Source organism: Suricata suricatta, chromosome 5, assembly GCF_006229205.1.
Source record: "Suricata suricatta isolate VVHF042 chromosome 5, meerkat_22Aug2017_6uvM2_HiC, whole genome shotgun sequence".
In the NCBI taxonomy this organism is placed as follows: domain Eukaryota; kingdom Metazoa; phylum Chordata; class Mammalia; order Carnivora; family Herpestidae; genus Suricata; species Suricata suricatta.
Genome location: NC_043704.1, coordinates 64,315,905 through 64,329,687, shown reverse-complemented (window position 1 = coordinate 64,329,687; position 13,783 = coordinate 64,315,905). Strand labels below are relative to the sequence as shown.

General features: G+C 34.7%; 1 pseudogene; it reads right to left on the bottom strand.

Annotated features, from left to right (window-relative positions):
- Positions 1-11,874: 11,874 nt before the first annotated feature.
- LOC115291158 overlaps positions 11,875-13,783 on the bottom strand; it is a 12,792-nt pseudogene continuing 10,883 nt past the window's right edge.

Sequence of the window (13,783 nt, the reverse complement as noted above, 5' to 3'; positions counted from 1 at the left end):
CCAGGTCAATGCCTACCTAACATGCACCTGAAGCCACGTAAATCATCTGTAACAAAGATTTTACAAGGGTACAGCAGCTGCACATTGAGCTACTTAGTTGAGTTTGTAGTAATACATCATCATTTTCCCCAATCCATCTAGATTTTTCAAAAGTGAAATCAAGAAATTAAATTCATATATTAGAGAATCACAACCTCTTCATTCTGCTTTTTAAATTTAAATATTAATTTCTGTCATTCCCCTCTCACATCAAGGGTTTTGATATTTCTTACCTAAGTAAATGGCCATATGTACCTTTTGGGAAAGACTGGGGGAATAATTACCATTTTTTTTCCAAAGGCAGAATACCATATATTCTTCTTCCTTGGTATCTGGCTTTTTTTTTTTAGTCATTTGATCCTGAGTCTGAAAACTGGCTTGCAGGCAAAAATTGGATAAGGAATCAAAAATGTTATTTAGGAGACTACTCTAAGCCTTCTTTTGTGTAATTATATAGGATGAGTAGTTTCCCTGTTGGCTACCTCTCTATTTTCCTCCTAGGAATGCTGTATTCTATTTTAAATTTTCATAATTCTCTGTGGTTCATGCCTCTTGGATGTTCCTCCAACCTCATGAAAAATATATACATCTGACTTCAGATGATTAAGCCTAACACCTGGCCTCTGTTGTTTTGGGTTTTTTTTAAATCATTCTAGACATCAGTAATCTCACATCTGTCATTGCAACGCCAGTCATCAGGTAGGATCTACAGAGAGCCAAAACTGAATATGTTAGTGATGTTGGTGTCTTCTTTACCAGCACAATTTGTATTGCTTGGCTTTAAAAAAAAATGATGTTTATGTATTTATTTTGAGAGAGAGAGAGAGAGAGCAAGGGAGAGGCAGAGAGAGGAGAGAGGATTCCAAGCAGGCTCTACACTGTCAGTGCAGAACCCTATGTGGAGCTCAGACTCATGAACCATGAGATCATGACCTGAGCTGAAATCAAGAGTCTGCTGAGCCACCCAAGTACCCTACTACCAAGGAGATACTTTGTCTCATTTAGCTTTTAGTTCTGATTTATCACTCTTAGCTTTTCATTGGACTTAGTTATACTCGCTCAGTTACCTGTTTTACATAGTTACTGTGTTCCACCTATTTTTTAAATTCCTGATACATTATACCATTAGAGAATTCACTGGCACCAGTATACCATTCCAGTTCACTACAGGTAAGTGTTTAAACAGTTGCTATGTTACCTTGTAATGGGACTATCAATATTCCACCTTCAGAACTTAATGGTTTCTTATTACCAACAGATCGGATGAAGAGCAGACAATCCAGCTCCAAAAGCCCATTCAGGAGTTTTCATTCTTGGACCACTCCTGGCACCAATTGTCAGATTGGGTTTTTAGGGAAGCACATTCTGAGATAGAGATTAGTATGAAAAGGGTTTCTTAGCAATGTTTTGGGGAATAGCACCTGAGGAATGGGAGAGCTGGATGCAGAATCAGACAAAAGGAGACACTGAACTAAATGCAATCTCCACAGATAAATCAATTAGTACTATGAGGATCTTTGAAACTGAGATGACTCTTCAGTTTGTCCTCAGTTTGGGCAAAAGAGTCAGACATATATACCCTTACAATCATCAGTTGTTAGATTTAGGCTGTACTTAGGAAAGGGGCATGGCAGTGGGTGAGATGTGTCTCTCCAGTTAGGGCAATCCCTAAAGGGGAGTGAACACTAAGGAATTTCTCCAAGAAAGACTTTCCCTGCACTGAAAGGGGATCCAAGCAGGACCTCACATCACCATATATAGAATTGAAAAAGGGCAAGAATACTCCAAACAATTATGAAAAATAAAATCTAAACTGACAGATGTACATAGGCAGATACCAAAACTTATTTTACAGTATAGTAATTAAATGATTATAGTATTGATGTAAGGATAGAAGGACAGATCATTGAAACAGAATAAAGGGTCTAGAAATCATCCCACACATATATGAGCATTTGACTTAGGATGACAAAATTGGCATTCAAATGAGTTTGTGAAAGTACATTTTTCAAAAAATGATGTTGAACCAATTAGATATCCATATGGAAAAAACAAATCTTGACATCCATACTCATATAGAACATTCAATTCCAGATGGAATATGAAAGAGTTGAATATAGAGGCTAAAAATTAAAGTGCTTAGAAAAAAAACAGGTGAATATCTTCATCAATTGAGGGAGACAAAAATCACTAATCATAAAAAATCAGTTTGATTCATTGGACTATTCAAATGAAGAGAAATACATCAAAACACAACAAAAACAAATTGTAAAGCAAGCTACATAGTGGAAAGTATTACTATTCACTATAAATATATGATTAAACAATTCACATCACAAAAGAACCTAGGCAAACTATAAGAAAAAAAATTTAAAGTGGTTCACAAGATGGACAAGCATCTTAAATAGGCACTTTTTAAAAGATGATTTCTGGGGCACCTGGTGGCTCAGTCAGTTAAGCATCTGATTTCAGCTCAGGTCAGATCTCATGGTTCATGGGTTTGAGCCCCGCTTCGGGCTCTGTGCTACTGCTAGCTCAGAGTGTGGAGCCTGCTTCAGATTCTGTGTCTCCCTCTTTCTCTGACCCTTTCCTGCTCATGCTGCCACTCTCTGTCTCTCAAAGATAAATTTAGGAAAAAAGATGATTTCTAAATGGTGAATTAATATATGAAAAGATGTTCAGTCTTACCTCTCAACTGGGTATTACAGATTAAAATTTACAATGATGTACACACTTACCTGAATGGCTAAAATTAAAAAGAAAACAAACAAATTAAAACGAGTGAAGGTAGGAATGTGGGATTGCTGGTAACACTCATATTCCTTGTGAGTGTTAGTTGATGCAACTGCTTTCGAAAACTGGTAGCATCTCCTAAAGCTAAACATATGTATACCCTATGACACAGCAACTGAATTCCTAGAATATATGAAAGAGAAATGTGTATGTTCACTGAAAGATATGTATAAGAACTTCAAAGCAATCTTGAATTGGAAACAACCTTAATGGCCATAAAAGGAATAGGATGAATAAGTAAGCAGAGGTATATTCATATAATAGATAATTATCAATGATAATCCAAAACCTATTATTATAGATATATAAATTTATATAAACTCACACAGTATTGAGGGATAAAGAAAAAAGACACAAAAGAAAAACATACTGTGGGGCAAAAGTGTGCATCTATTTCAAAAGCAGGAAACAGGAAGGAAGGTATTATATATCACAATATTTGTTTTGTGTGGGAGTATAGTAATTCTATGGGTAAAAGTAGAAGATGCTTCTACTAGAGGGTTGGAAATACTATCTGTCTTGTTTTGGTACTAATTACATAGATGTGAAATTTTATTGAGCTTTATATATATGATTTTATATATTGTGCTTTATGCCTATTATACTTCAATTAGTTTAATTTATGAACAAATTAGGAAGGACACTCCATTAACATAAGATAGCTACCAATACATCAAAATGGTATTGTGCTAGTTGTGGTCCCAGTAATGTCAAGAATCAACGAAGAAAAAGTACCTTCCCTCAGTACTAGTACCTAATAGTTTACTGGAATTAAATGCAGTAATGATGCAATAGGTTAAAAAAATAAATTGGGCATATAATTATTATGAAGTAGTGCCAAAATTATCATGATATGTAAGTGACATATTTGATCATCTGAGAAAATAAGAGAATTCACTATAAATGAGCATGTTTAATATAGCGATGGAAAGTTTGACTTGTTTAAAAACATATATGTACATAGACAGCATTGCTATTTAGTTTCATTAACCTATCAGAAAATAAAATTTAAAAAATCATATTAATAATAGCTATGAGATCCTATTTATACTTGTTATAGTTAAATAGTGTTCCCTTTCACTATTAAAGTCTACTGGTTTGAATAACAAATTATATGGTTATCTAATAAGCAATAATACATATAAAATATGTACAAATAAGCCTAATAAGAAATGTAAGACAAGTGCAAAAAAATCCTACTAAATATAATTAATATATAAAACAAATACCAAGACTTTGTTAATACTGAAAATATTAATTCTCCATATAGCACAATTTATAATATGAAATAATTCCAGTCAAAATATCAATGAATGTTTTTGAAAAGTTTTAAAGATGTTTCTAAAGGTCATCTTGAAAAATTAATGATTCTAACATCCCACAAATTCTGAAAGTAAAAGAATAATGAGAAGTGGTTTGTACTGGTTAATAATGAAATGGTATTAGAATGCCAAAGTCATTAAAATAGTTTGGTATGGAGTAAGAACTGACTGATTCATTGTGCCAAGTAGCAAGCATAAGGGTAGTTCCAACCACATTTATATACAGAGTATGACACAGTTTACATGAAGCCAATACAAAAAGTAAGGTGTATTTGAGGGAATGACATATTCTAGATGATTAAATAGTTAAAACACAGAAGGGGGCCAACCATAAAATGCCCAGAAGAAAAGGAAGGCTTGATGTTCAGGGGAAGTATTGTATGCATAAAAGAAAGACAACAAATCCTAGAGCCAGATTGATATTTTCCATATATAACAATGAAAATTGATAAGTAATATAAAGTTGTTATCAACATTAAAATTAAAAATTTAAATGATTAAATTTATATAATGATTAATAACACTATTATTTGAAAGACTTTAATAATTAGTAACAAAATGAACACACTAATAAAAATAGCCAAAATAATTGTTCTGGACTGGATGTTTATGTCCTCACAAAATTCATATGTTTGAAGCCCTCAAATGTAATGATATTTGGAGATGAAGTCTTTGGGATGTCACTAGGTCATGAGAGTGGCATTAGGACTTATAAGCAGAGACACAAAAGAACTTGCTTCTTCTCTGTGCTGTCTGCCATAAGAATACAATGAAAAGACAGTGATTTGCAAGTCAGGAACTCCACTATGCTGGGACTCTGATCTCAGACTTCCCAGCCTCTAGAACTGTGAGAAACAAATTTCTGTTTCTTAGGGCACTCAGTCTATTGTATTTGGTATAGCAGCCTGAACTGATTAAGACATATATGAACAGATGATTAATGACAAAACCACTTAGCTAAATAGTATTAATGTAGAACCTGCTTGGAATTCTCTCTCTCACCCTCTCTCTCTGCTCCTCTCCCATGCTTGCTCTCGCTCTCTCTCTCCCTCTCTCTCTTAAATAAATAACTTTAAAGAATTTTTTAAGCAGATCAATAAATTGCTGCACTTGCTTGCTACCATTTTATATAATAACCACCAGGGGATGGATTTCGTGTTTCTGAGAATTAAAGAGGAGTAACAAATTCAGAACAATGATATATAGTATTGGTATTTTTATTTTTTATAAAAACACTTCAATAACTATAATTTAATTTTATTCTTATGTGAATTTTATTGTAAAACTATATAGATTCATACTTCCTTTTTTACCACACAATAAAACTAATCTAAAGTAGAATATTAAAGGGGACCCTGGATGGCTCAGTCAGTTAAGCATCTGACTCTTAGTTTCGGCTCAGGTCATGATCTCACAGTTTGTGAGTTTGAGCCCCACATTGGGCTCTGTGCTGACTTAGGATTCTCTCTCCCTCTATCTCTGCCCCTCCACTGCTCACTCTCCATCTCTCTCTCTCTCTCAAATAAAACAAAAGTAGAATATTTTGGCCAACTCAATTTTTAAATTTTAGTTTAGTTATAAAATATTATATTTAAAAAGATACATAAATATATTAATATTAGGAAGCCCTTAATGCAAGCAAAGTAATTATGCTTAAAGGCAAGTAAAATAATGTTTCAGAATAGATAACAATATTGAACTTCAAATCTTTAACAATATAGACTTGAAATTTATGAAGCAAAAAAGCAAAGAATTTCAAAGAGAGATTAACAAATTTTTTTTATCATAGTGTAAAGTTTTAATAAATGTATCTCAAAATCTGGTGAGTCAGGCAAGAAGAAACTTAGTGAAGATGCAGAAAAATTGAACACAATAAGTAAACTTAATTGAATTGATTTTTATAAAAAACTGCATATCAAAAATAGGGAATAAGCATTATTTTTAAGCACTGACCACATATGAACTGACTACATATTAGGCCATAGAAGAACTTTTAATAAATACAAAATAAACAATATCATCCAGTACAAATTCCTTAGGATGCATTATGATTAGAAATAGGAATCTAAGTTGGTCAATAAGATCTGATAAATTTGGAATCTAAAGACATACATCTACATAGTTTATGAATCAAATAGGAAATCCTAATGAAAATGACAAACTATTTAGAAGTGGTCATCAGTCTGGGGCACCTGGGCAGCTCAAGCCGGTTAAGCATCCAACTCTTGATTTTGGCTCAGATCACCATCTCACAGTTTGTGAGTTCAAGCCCCCTCGCCCCCACGTTGGGCTCAGCACTGACAGGGTGGAGTCTGTTTGAGATTCTCTCTCTCCCTCTCTCTTTGCCTCTGCCCACCCCCCTCCTCTCAAGATAAGTAAATACACACACACACACACACACACACACACATGAAGTGATCATCAGACTTGCACAATGAAGCTACAGTTTAGAAGACACATATAGTCTTAAATCCATTTGTTAGAAAATAATTATAAAAATAACAAAAAAGCTTACGACTTCTCCTCCAGGTTGGGAAAAATGAATCTGGATCTAATCTCTTTCCTTAAACAATTAGAAAACTGAAGAATACATATGAAACAGTGATATCCAAACATTGTACTATAGTCAACACAAAATAGTAAGATCTGAGAAAAGAGAATTCAATAAGGTAAGCTGTATAATTACCTCCAATTTCACAATGAAGGTAGTTTCCAGAATGAAGCATAGGGAGGGGATCTAGTGGTTAACAAGACTGAATTCAGACGTCAGGAGGGGCCAAAGTGCTAAAATTTGTAATGCAGAATACCAGAGAAAAGACTATTTCATACTGAAAGAGAGCCCCAGAGATTTGCAAAGGATTCTTCCAGAGACTTCAACTAAGTACTAATTGGTGGGTGTGGATGAGGAAACTAACAGCAATGGGGGGAACTCCCATTAGAAAGGGTCACATGCCACAGTCCTCCCACAGGGCCAGGATGAGTTGTTCTTATCAGTCAGAATTCTTGTCAGTCAAAGCCCTGGTACAAAAGTGATCTGGATTCACCTAACAAATCCTAAAAACAAGGTTTGAAGGGACCAAATTGTTTCTAACTTACCACTAATAGAAAAATACCCCAAAGTATTAAAATAAATGAAAAAAATCAGTATTTAAACTATAAACTTAACAAAGTCTGGCCTTGAATCAAAAGTGACCAGGTATGAAAAGAAGCAGAAAAATAAAAACAATAATGAGGATAAAAAGTAATCAATTGAAATATAACCAGAAATAACAAATATGGGAGAATTAGCAGATAAGAACATTAAATATATGCTATAAATATTTACCATATGCTCAATGTGAAGAAGAAAACCTAAAGCTGTACAAGAGAGATAATGAAGACACAAAAATGCCCCCAATCCAACTTTTAGAGATAAAATTTAGTCTTGTATTGATGAAAACTACATGAGTTGGGTTTAATGTCAAAATAGATGTAATAGAAGAAAAAAAGATAATCTTGAAGACATGGTAATAGAAACTATCCAGCATGAAATTAAGAGAGAAAAAAAGAATTTTTTTTAAAGGAGCAGTGTGGCACTGAGAAAACACCAAGAATTCTAGTATGTGTAATTGGAGTCCCAGAAAGATTGGAGAGAAAGGGTAGGGAAGTTGAAGATATTTAAAGAAATACTGGCCAATATTTTCCAGTTTTGATAAAACTATAAATCCATAGATCCAAGAAACCCAGCAAACCTCCATCAGGTTTTCTGTGAGAAGAAATCTATACCAAGGCATATCATGACACAGTTGCATTAAACCAGTAATTACAGAGAAAATATTCAAAACCAGAGGTAAGAAAACGTCCCATTTTACACACACACACAAAAGAATGATGGCACATTCCTCCTCAGAAACAATATAAATCAGAGAAGCATACAGCACTATCTTTATAATAGACAAAGAAATTATAAAGTTGCAGTTATGTATGAAGTAAAAGTATCTTTCATAAGCAAAGGTGAAAGAATTTTAAGATATAGAAAACTTAGAGTATAATCACCAGTAGCCTGCCACTATAGTAGTCACAATTATGACTATAAGAAATGTTAAAGAGAATCCCTTAGAAGAAAAATAATGCCCAATGCAAATTAGATAAAATTACACAAAAGTATGAAAAGCATGAGAAATGGAAAATGTGTTGGTAAACACAATATATCTTGTGTATTTTGTGAATTCCTTTAAAAGATTAACTTTTTAGGGAAAAATAATAAAAATATGTTGTGGGTTTTTAAGATACGTAAAAGGAAAAGGTATGACAATAGTGCAGAGTTCTTCTAGAAGGATGAAATGGAATGGTATCTTAAGGTTATTATATTACAGATTGTTATACTATTACCAATTGTATAGACTACGCGTTAGACTATGATAAATTAAATCCTAAGACAACCAGAATAAAGAGGTACATATAGTAAGCCAATGAAGGAAATGAAATTGAATTCATAAGGAACAATTTGAAGGAAGTGTGAAAAACAGGAGAAAAGGAACAAGAACAGAAGGTAGGAAGACAGAAATCTTAAGCCCAACCATATCAATAATAAAATTAAATTTAAGCAATCTAGAAATTCATTTGAGAAGCAAAGATTATTAGATTGGTTAATAAAGCAAAGCCCAACTACATGCTGCTTATAATAAACCAACATTAAATATAATCATAAAGATAAGTTAAAAGTAAAAGGATGAAAATAGGTATACCATGCTAACAATAGCAGAAGAAAACTGAAGAGGCTGTAATACTATAATAAAGTAGATTTTAAAGTAGACTGTTACCAGGGATAAAGATCACTTCATAATGATCAATAAGTTAATTCAACTAAAGTGAATAACAATCCTAAATTTTTATGTTTCCAATAACTGAGATTCAAATTATATGAAACAAAAGCTGATATATCTGAAAGAATTAAAGAAATCAACAATTATTGTTGGAAATTTCATTAATATTCCCACATCCACCTATGCAAACCCCACTAACTGATAGAAAAATAAAAGAAAATTAGTAAAACTATAGAAGACATGAGCAGTGCAATTAACCTGGTTAAATTTTGACCTGATTTACATTTATAAAGTATTCCACCCAACAACATTCTTTTAAAATACATAAATCATTTGGGGTGTCTAGGTGGCTCAGTTGGTTAAGCACTCAACTTCATCCCGGGTCATGATCTCACTGTCTGTGAGTTTGAGCCTCGCATTGGGCTCTGTGCTGACAGCTCAGAGCCTGGAGCCTGCTTTCAGATTCTGTGTCTCCCTTTCTCTCTGACCCTCCCCTGTTCTCACTCTGTCTCTCTCTGTCTCTCAAAAATAAATAAACATTAAAAAAATTTAAGTACATAAAACATTTAATAAGACACCATATTCTACACCATAAAAGGAAATGCCAATAAATTTTTAAATTTTTAAATAACACCAATTATTTACTCTGACCACAATGGACTAAAATTAGAAGTCAATAAGAGATGATATCTGGAAAATCCCCCAGTATTTAGAATTCAATCAACACACTACTAAATAATCCATAGGTCAAAAAATATCACAAGGGAATTTAGAAAGTATTTTAAAATTATGGATAGTGAAAACACATCATGGAAATATTTTGAGAGGCAGCTAAAGCAGGGCTTAATGGGAATTTTACAATATTAAATATTAAGGGTCAGTATATCTATAATCAATGATTTATGCTTCCATCTTAAGAAATTATATGATTAGTTTAAATCAAATGTAATCATTATGAAGGAAATAATTAAATAAAAGCCAAAACTATCGGATGCCAATCAAACAAAACAGTAAACACTGATGAAATCAAAAGTGGTTTCTTGGAGAAGATCAGTTAAATTGATAATCATCTAAATAGATTGCTTAAAAAAGATATAGGAAAAAATAATACCAGTATCAAGAATGAGAGAGCTAAAACAGTTCCTATAGATACTGAAAAGATAATAACTAAATATAGTAAACATGTGTCTATAAATTTGATAGCATGAACTACATATTGATATCTCTCTTGTTCATCAACATAAAAACATCAACAAAATTTTAAGAAGTATAATCAACAAAATATACAAAGCTAATATGTCTTGGCTAAGTAGAACTTGTACCTGAAATGTAAAGTTGGCTTGGTGTTCTTCGGTCAGTCAATATATAATTCACCATATTAAGCTTTGAAAAAAGAAAAATCAAATGAGAAGTTTAATATATGCAGGTAAATCATTTAATAAAACCAAACATCCATTTTTTTTGATAAAAACTCACTGCAAACATGACACAAAAAGAGCTTCTTCAAACTAATAAAAAAGCATAAGTATCAAACTACAGCTAGGCATCATATTTATGATGAAACTTGTATGCTTTTCCCAATATCAGGGACAAACAAGAATGACTGCTTTCATCACTTCCACTGAACATCGTTCTAGAGGTTGGAGCCAGTTCAATAAGACAAAATGATGCAATATTAAATTCAATCAATGAGATAAAATAAAGTAAAATAAATAATACAATAAAACTAAAATACACCCAGATTTTAGAGGAAGATTGAAACTATTATTACTTGCAGATACCATAATCCTCTACATAGAAAAATCTAAGTAATGGATCAAAAAGATCTAGAATTAATGAAGTTGCATGATGAAAGTTTATCATACCAAACATGATTAGTGTAGTAGCAACAATTTTATAAATTGTAAATTGAAATGGTAAAGTACCACTTAAAATATTATAAGTATATTAAATAAAGACTACTTTAAAAATATGTGCAAAATGCATAAATTGAAAACTACAAAAATACAGAGACTAAAGTGACTTAAATAAATGGAAAGACATACCATAATAATGGTTTGGAATACTCAATATTAAGATGTCAGTTCTTTCAACTCAATCTATGAAGTCCATGAAAAAAAACTGATTAAAAATCCTAGAAATTGTCTTGTAGAGACTGACAAACTGATTCTAAAAGTTATATGGAAAATCAAAGACAGAATATCCAGAACAATTTTGAAAATTATTAACAAACATGAAAGAAATATCGTATTTTATTCAAGACTTAACAGACTGCTACAGTTTTCTAGACATCATGGATTTAGAATAAATGAGTATTAGGTCATTGGAACAGCATAGAAAATCTCAAACATGGATTATACATGCCAACGTGTATAATCGTTTGAATTTTTTTAGCTGCAAGATATTTTATTTTTCAGGAAAACAACCTTCTTTCTTTGTTTGTTTTAATGTTTTATTTATTTTGAGAGAGAGAGAGGGAGAGAGAGAGAGAGAGAGAGAGAGAGAGAGAGAGAGAGAGAGAGAGAGAATCCCAAACAGGTTCTACACTGTTGGCGCTGAACCTGATGTAGGACTTGCTCCTATGAAACATGGGATCCTGACATGAGCCTATATTGAGTCAGTCGCTGAACTGAATGAGCCATCCAGGTGCCCCAAAAACAGTTCTTTTAAACTGTTCTTTTGTTTTAAAAGAAAACAGAAAGACAGCCAACCCAGTACCCAGATCTGAAAGATCTATGTAAATCAACAAGAGAAATGTATTTCACTGATGGCACCTACCCCAACTAACTCTTCCCAAGCATAGTTGGTGGGTTCTGTAAGATGCACTGCTCCAAGAAAGGCCATCGTCCCCCCTTTCCCAGGATGGAGAGGGAGGACTTCAGTCCTAGAAGGGATCTAGAGCTTCTGTTTTCAGGCTATGGGGAGACCTGGTGAGTGTCAGGATTCTTGTGCCTGCTACCCAGCACATGTGTGGCTGAGGCCATGTCAAATTCTTGCACCAAGTCCCCATTGAATGCCATGAAATAGCATCTGAGATGGCTGCAGTCTAGTGTGGAGGGTGGCAGATAGAGCCATACCCCAGCCTTTGCTTAGCACAGAATTTCCTCAGGAGCCTTCTGCTTCTTTCCCACTTTCACAGGGGAAAGCTTCCCTAACAGCTTGTTGCTGCCTTTGCTGTTGGGGCTACTCAGCCTCCTTGTTTTCTTGGCATTGGTGGAGGACTGCACTAGGGAGGCCATGGAGGCTTTGCAAGACCCAGAATGAGGTACTCTCATTCTCTCCACTGCTGCCCCCTGTAAAGGAACTCCGCTCCTCTCCAGCTGCCACAGTGAAGTCTACCCTCTCTTTGGACAATTGGTTTTAGCTGCTTGAATTGGGGGCAGTTGGTGGATTTGGTGCAGTGATGGAATCTGATGGAGAGATCCACAGCTGTATGAGTCTCGGATTTGGAGAACTCAGCCCCTGCCATCTCCTACACAGCAGCTGTCTTTGAGTCTGGAACTATGAAGTCAGGGTAGTAGATCTTGTTACTTTTCAGCCAGTTAGGTGTCTTTGCCAGGCTGTTTGCTGATCTTCACTGTATCCAGTTCCTTTTGCAGGTGGACAAGCATCACATCATCATGGCCTACTACACACTTGGGGACTGTGTACCACTTTTGGCTGCTTGGGTCATAGCAGCCATGTAAAACATGGATATCATGCCATCTCTGCTCCCAGGCCCATTGAAGGCCCCAAGGGCCAGCAAGTCACCTGTGTCAGCTGTGGCCCACTCATTCAAATAGTCCTTCTACACTTTCAGCCAGTGCACTTCCCAGCCCATGTTTACCTTTCATATCATTCAGCACCAGCCCTTCTGAAGCCTCTCACATCACCCAATTTATTATGTTGGCCAAGTCTAAAGCTTTAGTGACTTTCTTCATTTCCGAGAACATGATCTGGTTGGGGATTTCAACCATGTTATCATGAAGAAACTTCTACTGCTCACACAGAGGCCTGTCCATCAAGTTGACATTGAAGTAGGTAAAATAAAAAACAAACAGGCAGACATTGGTGTCTTGGAAGGCAGCTTTATTAATGCACTCCAAGAATCCTGAAGGGCAGAAGTTTGGCTGTCTTAATGATGATCAGGAGCACCTCAGAGTCTAAGATCTTGTTGTGACCACCAGGGAAAGCTTGGGGGATACAGTCTTTAAGGTGGGCCACATTGTGAGGCAAGACAGGCTTCAATCTGAAGCTGAAGTAGCTGAAATGGTCTCCATACTTATGCACCTGGACTCCGTCCCCATCATACTTAATTTTATTTTTTATTCAATTTTATTTTATTTTATTTTTTAATGTCAGGAAATTTTTTTTAAAATAGTTTATTGTCAAATTGGTTTCCATACACCCAGTGCTCTTCCAAAGAGCCCTCCTCCATCACCACCACCTCTTTCCCCCCTCCCCCTTCCCCTTCAACCCTCAGTTCCTTTTCAGTATTCAATAGTCTCTCAGATTTTGCTGAGTCCCTCTCTCTCCCCAACTCTCTTTCCCTCTTCCCCTCCCCCTGGTCCTCCATTAGGTTTCTCCTGTTCTCCTGTTAGACCTTTGAGTACAAACATATGATATCTATCCTTCTCCGCCTGACTTATTTTGCTTAGCATGACACCCTCAAGGTCCATCCACTTTCCTACAAATGGCCATATTTCATTCTTTCTCATTGCCATGTAGTATTTCATTGTATATATAAACCACATCTTCTTGATCCACTCATCGGGTGATGGGCATTTAGGCTTTTTCCATGTTTTGGCTATTGTTGACAGTGCTGCTATGAACATTGGGGTACAT